The sequence below is a fragment of the Portunus trituberculatus genome, chromosome 18, assembly GCF_017591435.1.
Source record: "Portunus trituberculatus isolate SZX2019 chromosome 18, ASM1759143v1, whole genome shotgun sequence".
In the NCBI taxonomy this organism is placed as follows: Eukaryota; Metazoa; Arthropoda; class Malacostraca; order Decapoda; family Portunidae; genus Portunus; species Portunus trituberculatus.
In genome coordinates, this window is record NC_059272.1 from 18,544,637 (window position 1) to 18,563,032 (window position 18,396).

Sequence of the window (18,396 nt, forward strand, 5' to 3'; positions counted from 1 at the left end):
TTAAAAAATATAGTTTCCCGCAAAGATATATTGAGACGTGGAACAGTTTAAATGAAGAAGTAGTGTCTGCAACGAGTGTGCATACTTTTAAAGTAAGATTGGATAAGTGTAGATATGGAGACGGGGCCACACGAGCATAAAGCCCAGGCCCTGTAAAACTACAACTAGGTAAATACACACACACACACACACACACACACACACACACACACACACACACACACACACACACACACACACACGACCGGGGTTCAATTCCCCGGCCGGGTGGAGATATTTGGGTGTGTCTCCTTTCACGTGTAGCCCCTGTTCACCTAGCAGTGAGTAGGTACGGGATGTAAATCGAGGAGTTGTGACCTTGTTGTCCCGGTGTGTGGTGTGTGCCTGGTCTGATCAGACCTATCCCAAGATCGGAAATAATGAGCTCTGAGCTCGTTCCGTAGGGTAACATCTGGCTGTCTCGTCAGAGACTGCAGCAGATCAAACAGTGAATTACACACACACACACACACACAGGGAGGGAGGGGGCCATAGGTTCTCCTGTCTCCAAATGAAACTAGCATTGGATCGTATAAACGGAAAGAATAATGAGAGTGATGGAACAGAGTAGTGCTGCCAGGCGTATGGCATAATCAAAACATACGCCATCATGTGAAAACCAACAGTACATTGAAACTCCAGTTGGTCTAAGGAAACTAACAGATGATATTATGGACAAGGATTTTTTTGAATTTAGGGACGAACAAGGTAATATGAGAAGGTTAATCAACGTAAAAAGGGAATTAAGATATTATGAAGGACATGATGTCGAATCTAATGGACAAATAGGACCAATTGATAACGGAAAACACAGACCTGAAATCGAGATTAGTAGAATGTGAGAAGGTCAGTGCAATCAATCAGAGACTGAAAGAGGAGATACAAGAAATAAAGAAACAAAATGACGTACTAAAAGCCACATGCCACAATTACGAAAGTTTCTTAAGGAGCTTGCAGGTTAAAGTGCAGGACAGGATTGTGGACAGGGCAGAAGGTGGATTGGGGGAAAACAAGATGAAGGAACTAAGAAATGAATGGAAGCAGGAGCAAGAGGAAAAAAGTTAAATTTTGAGAAGTTGTAAAGAGACAAATTCAGGAGAACACGAAAGTCACTGTAATTGAAGTTATCAAAGAGAAAGATCTGGTGTGGGATACAGTGGACAAGAAAAAAAGCTTCGTGATTTTTGGGATGAAGGAAATGAAAAATCCAAATAAATTCACGAGAGAACATGAATAAAAAATTGGCCAAAACTGTTGTCAAACAAGTACAAGACAGCACACAAGAATTAGACCAGGAGGTGGAGGAAGTGATCAGGCTAGGAAGATACAGTGAACAGGGATAGGAGACCAATGAAGGTGAGAATGAGATCCCAAGTGGCTGTAGAGGAAATTATGGCTAGGAAAGGGAAGCTGGCCGTTGATATTGAACACAAGGATATATGGATAAAAACAGATATGAACTTAGAGGAGAGGGAAAAGGAGAAAGTGCTAAGAAGTGAAGATAAGGAAAAAAACGAGAAAAGGACAGAGATAGAGAAAAAAAACATTTTACTGGAGCGTTCTGGATAAGAGACTAAAGAAGTGGTACCTAAGGAAAAAAGAGGAAGTCATGGAGGAGGCAAGAAATTAAGAGTGACTCATACTAATATAGATGGGTTGTTATCAAGCATAATGGAAGTTAGGGATTATTTTAAAGAGCAAAAGCCGGATGTAATGTGCATCGTTGAAACAAAAACTGAGAGGAGGGATCCATGTTAACTTTAAAGAAGAGGGATATAATACCTGGAGGAGAGACAGGAAGGATAAAGGGGGAGGAGGAGTGCTAATAATGGTACATGATAATATATGTGTGGAGGATGTGCAATATAGTGAGGCCAAAGTGGAAGTAATGGGAGTAACAATCAAAACAAAAGATTTGAAAAAGAGAAAAATAAGTTACATATGTTCCATCAAAGACTAATACATGAGGAACAGAAGAACATAAAGATATGCAAAGTGCCTAGATAACATGATAAGAAGAAATAGAAGAATACTAAAATTTTAGTTGGAGATTTTAACTATAAAAAGTAAACTAGAGAGAGATGGAAGTAATGGATAATGCTGGGCAATGGAGTGAGAAAGTGTTACAGTTGACTATGGTTAATGCAATGGACCAGTGGGTGGAGGAGTCAACAAGATACAGGGGAGAAGAAGAACCATCGTTGCTTGACCTAGTTTTCACAAAGAAACCAGACCCCGCCCCCCAATAAACAATACCTTAGTCCAATGGGGAGAAGTTATCATGTGACATTAGAGACGCAAATTCACGAGGAAGGTAAGATAAGTTAGAGATGACTATACAGGAGAGAGATTAAATTATGCAAGAGCGAATTTTTTAAAATTAAGGATCTATTTTGCTGATATTGAGTGGAGTAATATTATGTACAGAAAGACAGTACAAGGGAAATATGACAAATTCTTACAGAAATATAATGGAGTAAAAAAAATTGTACCTGTTCATAGAATTAAGAAAAAATACATGCTTGGAAGAATGCTAGATGCATAAAGCTAAAAAGGCAAAAGAAAATGCATGGAAGAAACTCATAAAACAAGGAAATAACTTTAATAGACAGCAGTACAAAGATACCAGATATGAATATATTAGAGTAAGGAGAAAGGAAGAAAGAAACTTCGAGAAAGATGTACTGAAAAAAAAGCAAAGATAAACCAAAACTTTTCTACAAGTTTATAAATGGCAAAACAAAAAATAAGGAAACAATTGAAAAAATAATCAAAGAAGGGAAGATATACCAAACAGAGAAGGAAATGTGTGAAATAATGAATGAGAGATTCAAAATGGTGTTCACTGCAGAAGATGATTTCACTGGACCTAATAGGACATGGGATTGCCAAGGGCTACAGGAGATCGCAGTGCACAAAGAAGATATTGGAAGATTATTGGATAAGTTGGATGTCAGAAAAGCAATGGAGCCAGATGGTGTATCAGGCTGGGTGTTAAAAGAATGTAAAGAGCAACTACTGAATCCAATTTGGGAAATAATTACAAGTTCAATAAATAAAGGGAAAGTTCCACTAGAATGAAAGAGAGCCAACGTAATACCGATATTTAAGGGAGGAAAGGCAACTGAACCACTAAACTACAGACCAGAGTCACTTACAAGTGTCTTGGAGAAGTTGTGTGAAATAATTATCAAAGAAAAATGGATAAAATTTCTAGAAGAGGAGCAAGTCATATTGAACTGACAATTTGGGTTCAGGACAAGGAAGTCATGTGTATCAAACTTATTAAGCTTCTATTCGAGAGTTATTGCAGGACTTGAAAACAGATGGATGAGTAGACATAGTATACCTGGATATTAAAAAGGTTTTTGATAAAGTCCCTCGACCGCCACTGGTGCAGCACATCCTGTAGGGAAACAAATCCTCACTGCACTCACCAACACCCAGGGAACATGTGCAACTCAGCCACTTGTCCCTCCTTACACATACAAACACCACCACTCACAACACACAGAAATTGCATTCACCAACGCCTAACAAATAAATACAGGTAAGCCACTCATCTCTCTCTCCTCCTCAGAAAGAGATACCTCTACAAAGAAATCAATAACACAGATTGATAACATTCATCTCTGACAGACACAAAGTTCAAAGAATAACTGAGAATCTCTACATCTTACAATTTAATAATTTCATCTTTTCATTACAAAATTTCATGAACTGTTTCACTGCACACACACACACACACACTGAGCACTAAAAAAAGATATAAGAATATTAGAAAAGATTCAGAAGATAGCTGCAAAGATGGTGCTTAAACTAAAGGACTTAACATATGAAGAAAGGCAGAAGGAAATGGGACTGCCAACATTACAAGATAGAAGAGAACAAGGAGACCTAATAATAATGTATAAAATAGTAAATGGCATTGAAAAGATAGACAAGCAAGACCTGGTGCTGGAGACAGAAGCAGCTAGAAGAACAAGAGGACATTTGAAAGATTAAACGATACTTACCAAGTTGAAATTTGATCGTAATCTCACGAACATTTAAACAACGTCACTAAGGCAGTAAATGTGATGTCTAGGCTGCTCCTTGTCAGTCCTTCAGTGTTGGTTTGAGAAACAAAGTATGAAACTAAAAATTTAACAGTGAGTGAAGAAAAACCCCAAAACACGGTGACTAAGAAGCCGGGAGAAGGAAGGGAGGGAATTTACTGCCTCAGTGACGTCGTTTAAATGTTCGTGAAATTACGATCAAACTTCAACTTGAGAAGTACAGTATCGTTTAATCTTACAATTTCACTTCACGATATCTAAACTGATGTCACCGAGGCAACAAATGAGAGCTTTAGAGCAGGTCCTCAAACCAAGACGAACCCCAAACCAGGAACGACTGAAAACCATATATAGTAAAGTCCCGAGTTACGTCGGTCTCGCGATACGTCAAACTCGTAGTTACATCAGTTTAATTTAATTTAAGATTAAAAAATTGAAAATTTATAAATCGTAAAGCACGAGATTTATTGTTATTGTTGGTGGTTACCCGCCACACCGCCCGCCTCATGCTTGAATACAATAACACCCTGCCTCAGTTCCACCACACCATCGCCCCTGGCATCCTGCTTCTGCATTTACTGACTCAAGTTCTTAGTATCTTGCTCAATGGCACCAAAGAGAAAACTCCTTAGTGACAGCAGTGATGCTAGGAAAAGGAAAACCATTACGCTACAAGAAAAAGAGGACATAATTAAAATTAAGACATGAGAAGGGAGGCAGCAGCTGTGTGTGAGGGAGTGAAGAAGAAAATGGGAAGCCCGTTACCATGAGAGGTTGACGACCTTGAGGGCTCGCACACCCATCACAACAATAACAACTCCGGAGCCTTCGCCTGCCAGGGCTGCGTTTGAGATGGCGCACCGGCATGTGCCGGCGTACCGAGACTCCTGGATCATCTTTTCAAACGCTTTTGGGAGCTTCCTCTGTAAAATAAACAAACCCGCTTCGTTGCTATGGTAACGCGTCCCTGGCAGCCAAAGCATCAGCCCCTGGAAAGGGCACGAAGGGTACTGGAAACATGTTGTTTGGGCCGCCATGTTTGTTAATGACGTTACCGCAACACCACCTCTCCGAAGCGAGCGTCCCAAAGAATCCCAGCACGGCAACTCGCTACCTCTCACCAGCGTTTGAGAGGACACGTTTCGCGCCGACACATGCCAGTGCGCCATCTCAAACGCACTCGCAGCTGATTTGCACAGTCTGCGCTTGTCTGCTGATCCCTATTGCCCTTTCCTATTGCATTTCCTGCTCCGCTGCCCATGCTTCTACTCCCACCGCACTGCACTACGTTCCCAGCTGTCCGCCCTAGGCGTCACAACATTCGACCTGTCCACCCTCCTGGCGGCCTCAGGCGTCCACCCCTCTCGGCAACCTGCAGTCCTTCGCGTTCGTGGCCCTAATCAACAACAAAAACAAGCTTGTGTTTCATATTCCTACATAGTTGTAAATAATATAACAATATAACCTTTAACTTACCTGAATGACTATAAACAATGATTGGTTGAAAACTCGATAATATGCTTTGAAATGTACGGAAACTCGAGTTACGTACAAAATCAACTTACGTCATGTTTCAGGTACGTAACTCTGACGTAAACTGAGACCTTACTGTAGTATCTTCTTCATGTATTCCAAGCCAAAGGCATACAATTAAATACAAATATGTGGGCAAACAGTGAAACATATGATAGCCACCATAAAAACCCCGTAGTACATAATACATATTCATGGAGGAAACCCAACCTCCACCAACACCACCTGTGCAAATAACCCATTCTTGCTAATTGGCCTCCTATAGAACTTCGCGAAGGTAGACTCCCTGGACCAGCCCACAGATGAAAGGATGGAGGACAGCGAAAGATGGAGCGCAGCCTTGCTAGACGCGGCGGACCTAGTAGAGCGAGGTGAAAAAATTGTGAGGTCAATACCCGCGGCCCCCATAACCTCCCTGACCCAGCGCCGTAAGGTATCCTGGGAAGCCACCTTAATAGGAGGTTTAGTAGTCAAAAGAAGGCCAGTAATGGAACCCCTAGTCTTTAGTCCTCTCCAAATAATTAACAATAGTAGTATAGACACAGATATGCTGGTCCGGAGAATATTTTTCAAAACATAATTCAGAAATGTGGCAACCAGGCCTAGAAGTTTTAAGGAGATCCCCAATACGAAAAACTATCGTGGAATCTGAGATAGACATATTATGGATATCTAAGAATCTTAAGACTTGGCCACGCTGCCCCGAAACCAGTAACAGTAAGGCAGTTAATTTGCGGGATAACTGAATGAGTGAAAGACATTCATCAGGGCCAAGACTCTTTAAGTAGTTGAGCACTAACTCTGGATCCCAGGTAAATTGACAGTGAGAAAAGGCAGGCCTCTCCTGAAAGACGGCTCTCATAAATCTAATAACCAATGGATGTTGACCCGCCGGATGACCACCGATCTTAGCGATGGTAGGCAAGGCCGAACGGATGGTATTCATAGTACTATAACTCCGAACGGGAACCCTCTGAAACTCACACAGTAGAAAGTCTAAAAGAAAACTTAAAGGTGGTAGAAACGGATCAATTTCCCACTGGAGACAAACTGACACCCATCTCGAGAGATACGGCCTAAAGTGCTCTTCCGCCAGGAGTTAAGCAAAAACTGGGCAACATCTCGCGATAGGCCTTGGACTTCAAAGGATCACCCGATAAACTCATCGCAGTCAACACCAGAGACCGGGCCCACAGGTGGATGCAAGCGGGGTTCTGCAGTAATGACACGGGGAGGCGAGGGAGGAGGACTGGTGGCTGAACAAGGAACTGAAGGGCTCTGGGGAACCATGCTTGCAACGGCCAAAGAGGTAGAATCGCAATCAAGGAAGCCCGGTCCTCTTGGAGTTTCCGCAGCACTCTGGCAATGAGACTGAAAGGAGGAAAGGCATATGAAGTCCTGTCCGCCCAATTAATTGAAAAAGCATTGACAAAGTAGCTGCAGGGTCACGTTTCCAAGAAACATAAGTAGCCACCTGGGCATTTAAGCGCGACGCAAACAGGTCAACATCGGGAACATAAAACGTCACATAACCTTCGAAAGACAAGGGGGTCCAACATCCATTCGGTGTCTAAATTCTTTAACCTAGACAAAGAATCTGTCTCCACATTCTGGGTACCCTTTACATGAGCCGCAGACAAAGTAATACCCCAAGACCCGGCCCAAGCAAAGATCTCCTCTATCAAAAAGTTAAGACGGAGCTTCGTGCTCCCACCACGAGTCAGGCACGCGACAGCCACGGTGTTATCCGAATGAAGGCGGATGTGGGCATTACTGACGTCCTTACATAGTGACTGGAGACCAAGTAAAATAGTTCGCAATTCTAGGCAATTGATGTGGTCTAACTCCGCGTGAGCCCAAGAGCCGCCCAACGCTGCGGATCCAACAACGGCACCCCAACCTGTCAGACAAGCATCAGCAAACAATTCAAGGTCAGGGGAAGAGGAACACAGTGATTTAGATTGCAAGGGAACATTACTAACCCACCAAAGGCTTAAAATGATCATCCAAGGAAACTCTAGCGTCATAGTCCCCATGGTGCCGGGCAAGCCCCCTGTTCCTAATGGTCTCAAAGTACATGTAACAAACGGGGGCCAGGTCGACTGCTGGCTCAGCAGCCACAGCGAGGCCAATGAAGGAAGCTAAATCACGCAAAGAGACACGGTCCTTCAACAGTAGCCGACCTAGTTCCTGAATTTTAATCATTTTCCTGAGAGGCACAGTAGCAGTCATGAGGCATGAGTTTAGAATAATCCCCAAAAATTCCACCTCCTGAGTAGGGACCAAAACCAATTTTTTAACATTAATAGTGAGCCCAACAGAATCAAAAAGATACAGAGCATAACTCACATTGCTAATTAGCTCCTCCTCCGAGGCAGCAAAATAGATGCAATCATCAATATAACAGATGACCATAATCCCAAGGGACTGGAGGTGACAGAACATTGGTTTCAATAATTTTGTAAAGATCCGGGGAGCAGATGTTAACCCTTGAGGAAGACAGGTAAAGTGAAAACATTGGCCCTTCCAAAAAAAACGGAACCAACACCTTTCCTCAGGTCTCACATACACAGAATAATAGGCATGAAAAAACACTGGGGCAGGACTAACTGCACCACATCCTTAAAGGAATCCATTTTAAAGTGAGTGTGAGTAACATAAGGATTTAGCTCTTTCAAGTTTAGAATGACTCTGGTAGTAGTACCGTCTTTCTTTACGGTGGGAAAAACATTGGAATAAAAAGCATTGCCAGGAGAGGACTCACATCTCTCAACAATACCCTGTTCCATAAACCTAAGCAGCGCGGCATCCAGGGCTGCCCTATCACTTTCTGAAAAGGACAGGGGCCGAGGCAGGGCAGATTGTAAGGGAAGCTCATCAAACTCAAGCACATGGCCACAAACCACATCAAGGATCCATTTATCAGAGGAAAGAGCTAGCCACTGCTATCTGGCTGTGAAAATTTTCCCACTCATAAAATTGTCAGAGGTATTGGATAAAGAGTTAATGGTAATACTCACACGGCAAGGGTTCACTGGACCAGCCTGTGCTGGTCCAGTGGCCTCAAAAAGGCTTAGACTGAAACCTTGAGTGCTGGGGAGGAGGGGCCCTCCTGGGAGCCTGGCGGGAAGCAGCCGTCCGCCTGGAACCTCCTGACCGGTAGGGGCGGAAAGAAGGCCTGCCCAGCCGCCTGGCCCGATGCAACTCCTCACACTTCTTAACGACATCAAAGGGGAACAGCTCTGCAGTGCCAACTTCACAGTCCCAACGGCAAAGCTCCGCAAGGGCTGAGTTGTTCACATGAATGCGGGCCACTTCCTTCCTGAGCTGGTTAAGGTAACACAATGCAGAAGTCAGGAGACGTACACAGTTATTCAGGCCATCCAGGTAAGCATCAACAGGCTTACCTTTCCTCTGCCCAATGTCACTCAGGCACTGGGCAACCGGTACCAGGGCCTTAGAGAGCAGGCCATTGGTGAAAAACAGGCAAGCATCGATCAGCCTGCCCCCACACTTAGAGCCTTGGTAATAACTGCATTTGTAGCAGGCACAGACAGATTAGGAACATTGCTGGGCAACCTCACCTTACTACAGGTAGTCTTCACCCCCTCCGAGGTAGGGTGACGCCTGAAGCTATCATCTAAAATGCCTGCTAAACGGTAAGAGAGGGGCTCACCTTTCTTCTCCTGACAATGAAAGTGCCCTGCCAGTTCTTCCAAAGCCTGATGAAAATCAGCGTCGTCAAGCGCGACCCGTGGGCCGCCCAGGTCATCCAGTCTTGCTAGCGGGTCGGCCGCTGGCTCCCGCACCTCACCGTCTTCAGATCCTGCGCTCTCAATGCTGACAAAGCCACTGAAGTCCCCACTATCAGCCTGGGCACCGTCTCAGGAGAACACCTGTCCAGCTTTGCAATCAAGTCCGCCACCATGGAACCCAATTGGCTGACACGATCCTTGGGGGACGGGCCAGCTGAGTTGACATCACGGGGCTGACTGACAAGGAGCGGCCTAGACATCTCATTTGTTGCCTCGGTGACGTCAGTTTAAATATTGTGAAGTGAAAGTAAAGATTAGGATGAGGCAGTGTGTGAAGGATAAATAAAAATACAGTTTTCCATATAGAACAGTGGAAAAGTGGAAAAGTGGAATGCACAGAGTGATGAAGCTGTTACAGCACAAAATGTGCATAAATTTAAAGAAAAACTGGATAAATGGAGATATGGAGAAAGAACACTATGATCCCCACTCAAACCCTGTACAATACAACTAGGTAGATACACACACACACACACACACACACAAAGGAAAGAGAAATGTTAAATGAGTTGAGAAAGGAGGCTTTGAAAAAAAATTAAGAGAGGACAGAAGAGGAGAAGAAAGAGTTTTTCTGGAGAATCTTGGATATGAGACTGAGGAAGTGATTCATAACCCAGAAAAGTACAGCAAGAAAGGACTAAAGAAACTTACGTATGAGCGGAATGTAATGTATTCCAACATAAATGGAGTGATATCGGGGATTTTAGAACTCAACAATTACTTGAGGGACAAGAACCCAGATATTGTGGGTCTTACTGAAACAAAACTGAGAGAGGGAGAAGACCTGATGATGGTTGGAGAAGGAAATATAATGTTTGGAAAAGAAATAGAGTAGGTAAGATGGGAGGAGGAGTGATGTTGCTGGTTAAAAAAGATATAAAGGTGGATCAAGTGAAAGAAGGTATGGGAAAGGCAGAAGTGCTAAAGATCAGAGCAGAAACTAATGAAGGAAAAAAGAGGCACTACATAGTGGTGTACGTATCACCTAAGACAAATGCATGGTCAGTACAGGAATATGAAGAAATGATAAGTGATACAGGAACATGTCTGGAAGAAATGTTGGGTGGCTGTGAACGAACTATAATGATGGGAGATTTTAATTGTAAAGAGGTGTGTTGGGAGGACTGGTCAATGGAAGGATCAGAGACAACATGGGAAATACACTATTGACACTGGCAATGGAAAATGTGTTAACTCAGTGGGTCAAAGAAGATACTAGGTTTGGAGGAGAGGGAGCATCGTCAAGACTGGACTTGGTCTTTAGTACAGAGCCAATGGTCATTGAGGAGATGAGGGTGGAGTGCCCTTTAGCAAAGAGTGATCATGCAGTTTTGGAGTTCAAGGTGATAGATGAAGAGAAATCTAGAAGAAATGAAGAATATAAAGTGGGAAGATGGAATTATGCCAAGACAGATTTTGGAAACCTAAAGAAATTCTTTCAAGAGACAAATTGGATGAAATTCAAGAGTGCTAAGGAGCAAATGAAAAGTGGAAGGAATTTATAAAAATATACAAAGAAGGTGAGAAAAATTTGTACCAATAAGACAACATAGAGAAGTTGGAAAGCAGGACTGGTTTAACGATAGATGTGAAAAGGCTAGAACAAGAAAAGAGGATGCATGGAAGAGGTGGAGAAGGAAAAGACGGATTAAGCAGTGGGAAAGTTACAAAAGAGCAAGAAATGAATATGTGTTGATTAGAAGAGAAGAAAGAAAGAAACAAGAAAAGGATATAATTGATAAATGTAAAGACCAACCAAGGCTTTTTACAGACATGTGAACAACAACATCAAAAATAGAGAAAGTATTGAAAGTTTAGAAGTAAATGGAGTATGCAGTGAGGATCCCAGGAAATGGCAGAGGCTATGAATGGATGCTTTCGGAAGGTATTCACAAAGGAGACTGCTTTTGACAAACCACTGGTAATGGAACAGAAAGGGATTATGAAGGAGTTTCAAGTAACTGTGGAGGAGATCAAGAATATGATGGGGAGTTTAGAAGTGAGAAAAGCTGTGGGACCTGATGGGGTATCAGGATGGATTTTAAGAGAATGCAGGAGCAACTGGCAGAAAAAGTTTGTGAAGTAATTGATGCCTCATTAAGGGAAGGTGTAGTGCCCCAAGACTGGAAAAGAGCTAACATTGTCCCAATTTATAAATCAGGTAACAAGAGAGACCCATTGAACTATAGACCAGTGTCACTTACAAGTGTGGTAGCTAAGATGTGTGAGAGGGTGGTGAAGAATAGATGGACAGACTTCTTGGAGAAAAATGACATACTTTGTGAGTGTCAATTTGGTTTTAGAAAAGGGCGTTCATGCACGACAAACCTGATATGTTACTATTCGAGGGTGATAGATGTAATACAGGAAAGAGATGGTTGGGCTGATGGAATATATCTGGATTTAAAAAAGGCCTTTGATAAGGTACCACACCGGAGACTGATCTGGAAACTTGAAATGGTAGGAGGAGTGCATGGCAGTTTACTAAAATGGATGGAAGACTTTTGGTAGGAAGAGAAATGAGAACAATAATTAAGGACAGACCATCAGAATGGGGCTTGGTGGAGAGTGGAGTTCCACAGGGATCAGTGTTGGCACCAGTAATGTTTGCGGTCTACATAAATGACATGGTGGATGGGGTGTCCAGTTATGTGAGCCTATTTGCAGACGATGCAAAATTGTTAAGAAAAGTGAGATGTGACAAAGATTGCGAACTACTCCAGGAAGACTTGGACAGAATATGGAAATGGAGCTGTACATGGCAAATGGAGTTCAACACGACAAAATGCAAGAAATTAGAGTTTGGCAAGAGTGAAAGAAGAATCAGGAGTATGTACAAGATAGGAAATGAAGACATAAAACCAGTCATGAAGAAAAAGACCTTGGGGTGACAATTACCAATGACCTATCGCCAGAGAGACATATAAACAAAATAATTGGAGAAGTATTGAACTTATTGAGGAACATAAGAGTGGCGTTCGTATATTTAGATGAAGAAATGATGAAGAAAATAATTACTGCAATGATAAGACCAAGGCTTGAATATGCAACAATACAGTGGGCTCGAACTTAAAGAAACACATAAGGAAACTAGAGAAAGTACAGAGGGCTGCAACAAAATGGTGCCTGACTTAAGAGATTTGACTTATGAAGACAGACTGAACAGAATGCAACTTCCGACCCTGGAAAACAGAAGAGAAAGGGGAGACCTGATAGCAATATACAGAGTGATGATTGGCATGGAAAAATGGATAGGGAAGATCTGTGTATGTGGAATGAAAGAATGTCGAGAGGGCATGGGAAAAACTAAAATGGCCACTTATAGGAGAGATGTGAAAAAATATAGCTTCCCTCATAGAAGGGTGGAAGCATGGAATAGTTTAGACGTGGAAGTGGTCAACGCAAGGAATATTCATGATTTTAAGAAAAAGCTGGACATTAGTAGATATGGAGACGGGACAGTACGAGCATAGCTCTTTTCCCGTATGTTACAATTAGGTAAATACAATTAGGTAAATACCCACACACACACAATCATTAAGGAAAGGAGAAGAGTGATATTGTTAGGAGATTTCAACTGTAAGGAGGTAGCCTGGGAAAATTATGAAAGTGGTATGGGGGAAGATGCCTGGGGAGATCTATTCCTGAACCTAATGATAGATAATTTGATGGTCCAAAGAGTAAAGGAAAACACAAGATTCAGAGGAAACGATGAGCCGGAAAGATTAGACCTAGTTTTTACAAGGGATATACCAATTAACGAAGATATAAGATACAAGTGCCCATTGGAAAAGAGTGACCATGTAATATTAGAAATGGATATAGAAGAAGGAAAGGAAGATAGAGATTAATCATACAAAGGAGACCAATTAAATTACAGAAAGGCTGATACTGAGAATCTCAAGAACTATTTTAAAAACGTAAACTAGGAGGAGATGGAAAACTCATTAACAGTTCAAGAGAAATATAACTTATTTTTGAAAATATACAAAACTGGGGTCAGGGAATATGTCCCGAAATATAGACCTAAAGAAGAAGGAAAGAAAGATTGGTTTAATGCAAGATGTGCTAGGGCAAAGGAGAAACGAGATGGAGCATGGAAAAGGTGGAGAAGAAACAGAAATCCAGAAAATAAGGAAAACTTCAAAACAGCAAGAAATGAATATGCTAAGGTGAGAAAGGAAGAAGAAAGAACTATGAAAAGGACATTGTCGAAAAATGTAAGGAACAACCAAAATTGTTCTACAGATTCATAAATGGAAAAATAAGACAAAAAGAAACAATAGAAAGGTTAAAAGGAGAAAACAGAATGGTGGAAGACCCAAAAGTATGGCAGAACTGTTAAATAGTAAATTTCATGAGGTCTTTACTAAGGAATCCAAATTTGAAAGACCACAGGGTAATAGAGAGACTGTCTATATGAAAGAGATTAAAGTAACCAAGCTTGAAATAAAAAAGTTGATGACGGAACTAGATGAGGAAAAGGCAATGGGACCGGATGAAGTCTCAGGCAGAATACTGAAAGAATGTAGGGAAGAACTAGCAAGTCCAATATACAACATCATAAAATGCTCAATTGAAAATGGAACAGTGCCAGTGGAGTGGAAAAGAGCTGAGGTGGTTCCCATATATAAGAGCGGAAGAAAGGAAGAACCTTTAAATTACATACCGGTATCACTAACTAGTGTAATATGCAAGATGTGTGAAAAAGTAATAAAGAAGCAATGGATTGAGTTTCTTGAAGACAACAAAATATTAACAAATAGCCAATTTGGTTTTAGAAAAGGTCGGTCATGTGTAACAAATTTATTGAGTTTCTACTCTAACAAGAGAGAGAGGGATGGGTTGACTGTATTTATTTAGATCTAAAAAAGGCGTTTGATAAAGTGCCACATGAAAGATTACTATGGAAGTTAGAGGAGAAGGGTGGCTTAAAAGGAAGCACATTGAGATGGATGAAGAATTACTTAAGGGGGAGAGAAATAAGGACGGTAGTTAAAGATATGAAGTCCAAGTGGAGAACAGTAGACAGCGGAGTGCCACAGGGGTCAGTATTGGCGCCAATACTTTTTCTCATATATATAAATGACATGCCAGAGGGAGTGAACAGCTACATAAATCTGTTTGCGGACGATGCAAAACTGTGCAGAGTCATTAAACAAAAAGAGGATTGTGAAATACTACAGGAAGACTTAAACAAGATCTGGAAATGGAGCAAAAAATGGGAGATGGAATTCAATGTGGACAAAAGCCATGTCATGGAAATGGGAAAAAGTGAAAGACGACCAGTGGGAATCTATAAGATAGGAGATGGAGTAGGACTAGAAAAAGTAAAAAAGGAAAAGGACTTGGGAGTGACAATGCAAGAAAATAATCAACAGGTAAGCCATATTGATAGAATTTTCAGAGACGTATAATTTGCTAAGGAATATTGGAGTAGCATTTCACTATATGTACAAAGAAATTATGAAGAAATTGATAAGTACTGAAATAAGACCTAGATTGGAATATGCAGGAGTTGTGTGGTAAACACAGTTGGTGGGAACCCAATCTTGACTTTTCCCAATTTCCTGTCTTGCATCTGGCATGACACCTGTTATTTGAGGAGCCTGAAAAGTAATTAGTCTCTCATTTACCTGTGTGGTGAGTCAGGGAGCTGCATGAGAGCTAAGGCGGCGAGAACGGCAGAAAACATGAGGAGGCAGGGACACAGACGTCATCTTAACGGAGACTGGCACAAGGTTAGTTTGTCCAATGCCAACTCTCTAATATGGCGACTGTGAAATCACGCTGTATGTGCTTTGTTTGCTTCGATACGCCTATGCTGGCTTCGGATTCGGAGGATCATATTAACTTCATAGGTGCCAGGCCGCCACGTCAAGACGTGGGACACAAACTTCCATGCCCCAACAGACATCCGTACCAACGCACCGTAGGAGTGAGTTTATAACATTATATAGGCACTGTCCCCGAGAAACCGTCCCGTGCGCTCGCCTCGCCTCAATTCCCGGCTATCTCCTTCGCAGTTCCTCCACCCAGCTGATTTGACGTCACATAAAATGAGAAATATGTGGCATGTAATTTTGTTTTTGTGTAGTGGTTCCTTGAGACATGTCATGTATTATAAGGGTTACGCAAGGGTAAAAAGATTGAGAAAAACGGCCTTATTCGTTACCATATTCTCTCTCTCTCTCTCTCTCTCTCTCTCTCCAGATTCGTTTTCATGTTCTCTCCTTATTCGTTATCATACTCTCTCTCTCTCTCTCTCTCTCTCTCTCTCTCTCTCTCTCTGACCAATTGCGTGGCTTCATATATGTGACGTCAAATCAGGGTGGATGGAGCTGCGAAGTGGGAGCCGGGAATCGAGGACAGCGCACGGGACGGTTTCTAGGGGATAGTGCCCGGTCTTTAACCTCAAGGGAATAATTATGTAGCTATGCTAACCATTGCACTGCGTCTGATGAGCACTTGAAATACTATGAACAAATATTACTCTTTTTAGTCTAATTACAATATAGTTTCACTCCAATTTAACTTGAAGTAACGTACATTGCAATATATATATATATATATATATATATATATATATATATATATATATATATATATATATATATATATATATATATATTCTAATTAAAATATCTTAATGAGAATATCCGTTCACTAATACGAAGCATTGAAAAACATGCATTCAGAATGGCCTCTTACCATATATATATATATATATATATATATATATATATATATATATATATATATATATATATATATATATATATATATATATATATATATATATATATATTGCGCGCACACACACACACACACACACACAGTTTGAAAGAGTTCAGAGAGCAATTACAAAGTTGGTTCCAAATTTAAATACTTTAAGCTATGGAGAAAGATTGACGAAATTGGACATTACTACATTGGAAGAGAGAAGGAAAAAGAGGAGATTTGATACACGTTTATAGAATGGTTAATGGTATAGAGGATGTGGATAAAGACTTTTTACTATTGGATACATGCAGTACAAGAGGATATGGTTTAAAGTTGAAAACAATTGGAATGAACTTGATGAGGAGGTTGTAATGGCTGGAACTGTGCATATTTTTAAGAAGAAATTTGATAAAAGATATAGAGACGGGACACCATAAGTTTAATCCCCGTGCCGTAAACCACAACTAGGTAAATACACACACACACACACACACACACACACTATATATATATATATATATATATATATATATATATATATATATATATATATATATATATATATATATATATATATATATATATATATATATATAGTATATATATTCATCATCACCGCCCCTAGCTCACGTACCAACGACTGCGTGGTGTAGAAATATAAAGGAGATGAAAATTCAGGAAGTAATAACAAGTGTGGTTGTTAAGGTCTAGGAAAGAATTGTAAATAATAAATGGAGGTAGTATTTGAAAGAGACAGACCAGAGCAATCGCATGATGTCAATTTAGTTTTACAAGTTATAAGTCATGCACTTCAAACTTTATGTAGGACAATGTACAAGAAAGCAAGCTTGGGTGGATTGTATACATGTATACTTCAATCAGGAAAAGAAAAAAAAAAGGATGAAGTACAAGTACATACCTCACAAATGACCTCTGGGAAACTGCAAATATTGTAGAAATGAAAGTCTGGCCTCACATTTTCTATCTATAAACAAAATGGTAGAGAGTAACCTGCAATACCTTATTTGCATATGATGTCAGAACTATCTGAGAAAATTAATGAATAACAAAGACTGTACAGCACTGCAAAGACCAACTGGGTCCAAGACAGTATTAGAATTGAGTTGTAGATGCCAAATGAATTTATTCTTGGAAAGTGCTAAATGATTATGGTTTGCAATTGTAGCAGATGTATGTGTGATTATAAGGCAGGAAATACGACTGTCAGCCATGTCACAAATAAATGGATGGGGAGTTAAATTTCTGAGCAACTTACTTACTTGAGAAAAATATAAACAAAATAAGAATACACACATATAACAAAGTAAGAAATATGAATTATGTTTACTAATTTAAATATAAAGATAACAAGGGATATAACTATTACAATGACAAGTCTAGATCTGAAAATGCAATGAGTCCATTCACCTCATAAAAGTATACATATAAGGAAATTAGAAAAAGTACAGAGTATCAACTAAAGTGACACGATATTTTTTTCCTAAGATGTTCGCTAAGCTAGGTACAGTTCCCAGTCTTAGACCTGAAAAGAAAGAGGAAATTTCAGTGCTGTCAAGAATGATAAAAGAATAGTATGAATAGTTAAATAAGATGTATGTCTGTAACATATGTGATAAAGAGGCAAGGAAAGAAGCTTACAGGACAACTTGTATTGTAGGAGAGATTTTATGAAGCACAGCTTTCCCTACAGAAGCAGAAATTTAAACCAATATAGATGAGTGTTTCATACAAGAAGTAATAAATTATATTGTAAAAGGAGTCTCATACTAGTAGGTATTATTGATAAGACAGTGAAAGTGTTGCTCTTTTTGTGTCACAACTATGTAAATCCATATAAAATGAAGTGGGAAAGGTGATAACCATCTTCCTATGGAAATATTGACATTCACATTGCTGAACTAAATTTTCACTTCAAGTAGCACTTACACATCACAATTCCGTGCATACTTACAGTTCAATTACTATTGTTATTTCCATATAGTGACAATCTGCTAACAATATCATGTGTAATAATTCTAACATTATGGGAATAGCAGATAGTTATCAACAAAGGAAGGCACCAAGGAGACTCTTGCATTCCTGTGTACAGTTTGTTTTATTGATGAACATTTTGTTCCCACAGGTGGGACCTGCCAAGACCACATAACCGCACCGCTCTGCCCCCCTCATCACCAAAACACAAAGATTTACCTTTCTTACATTTCTCA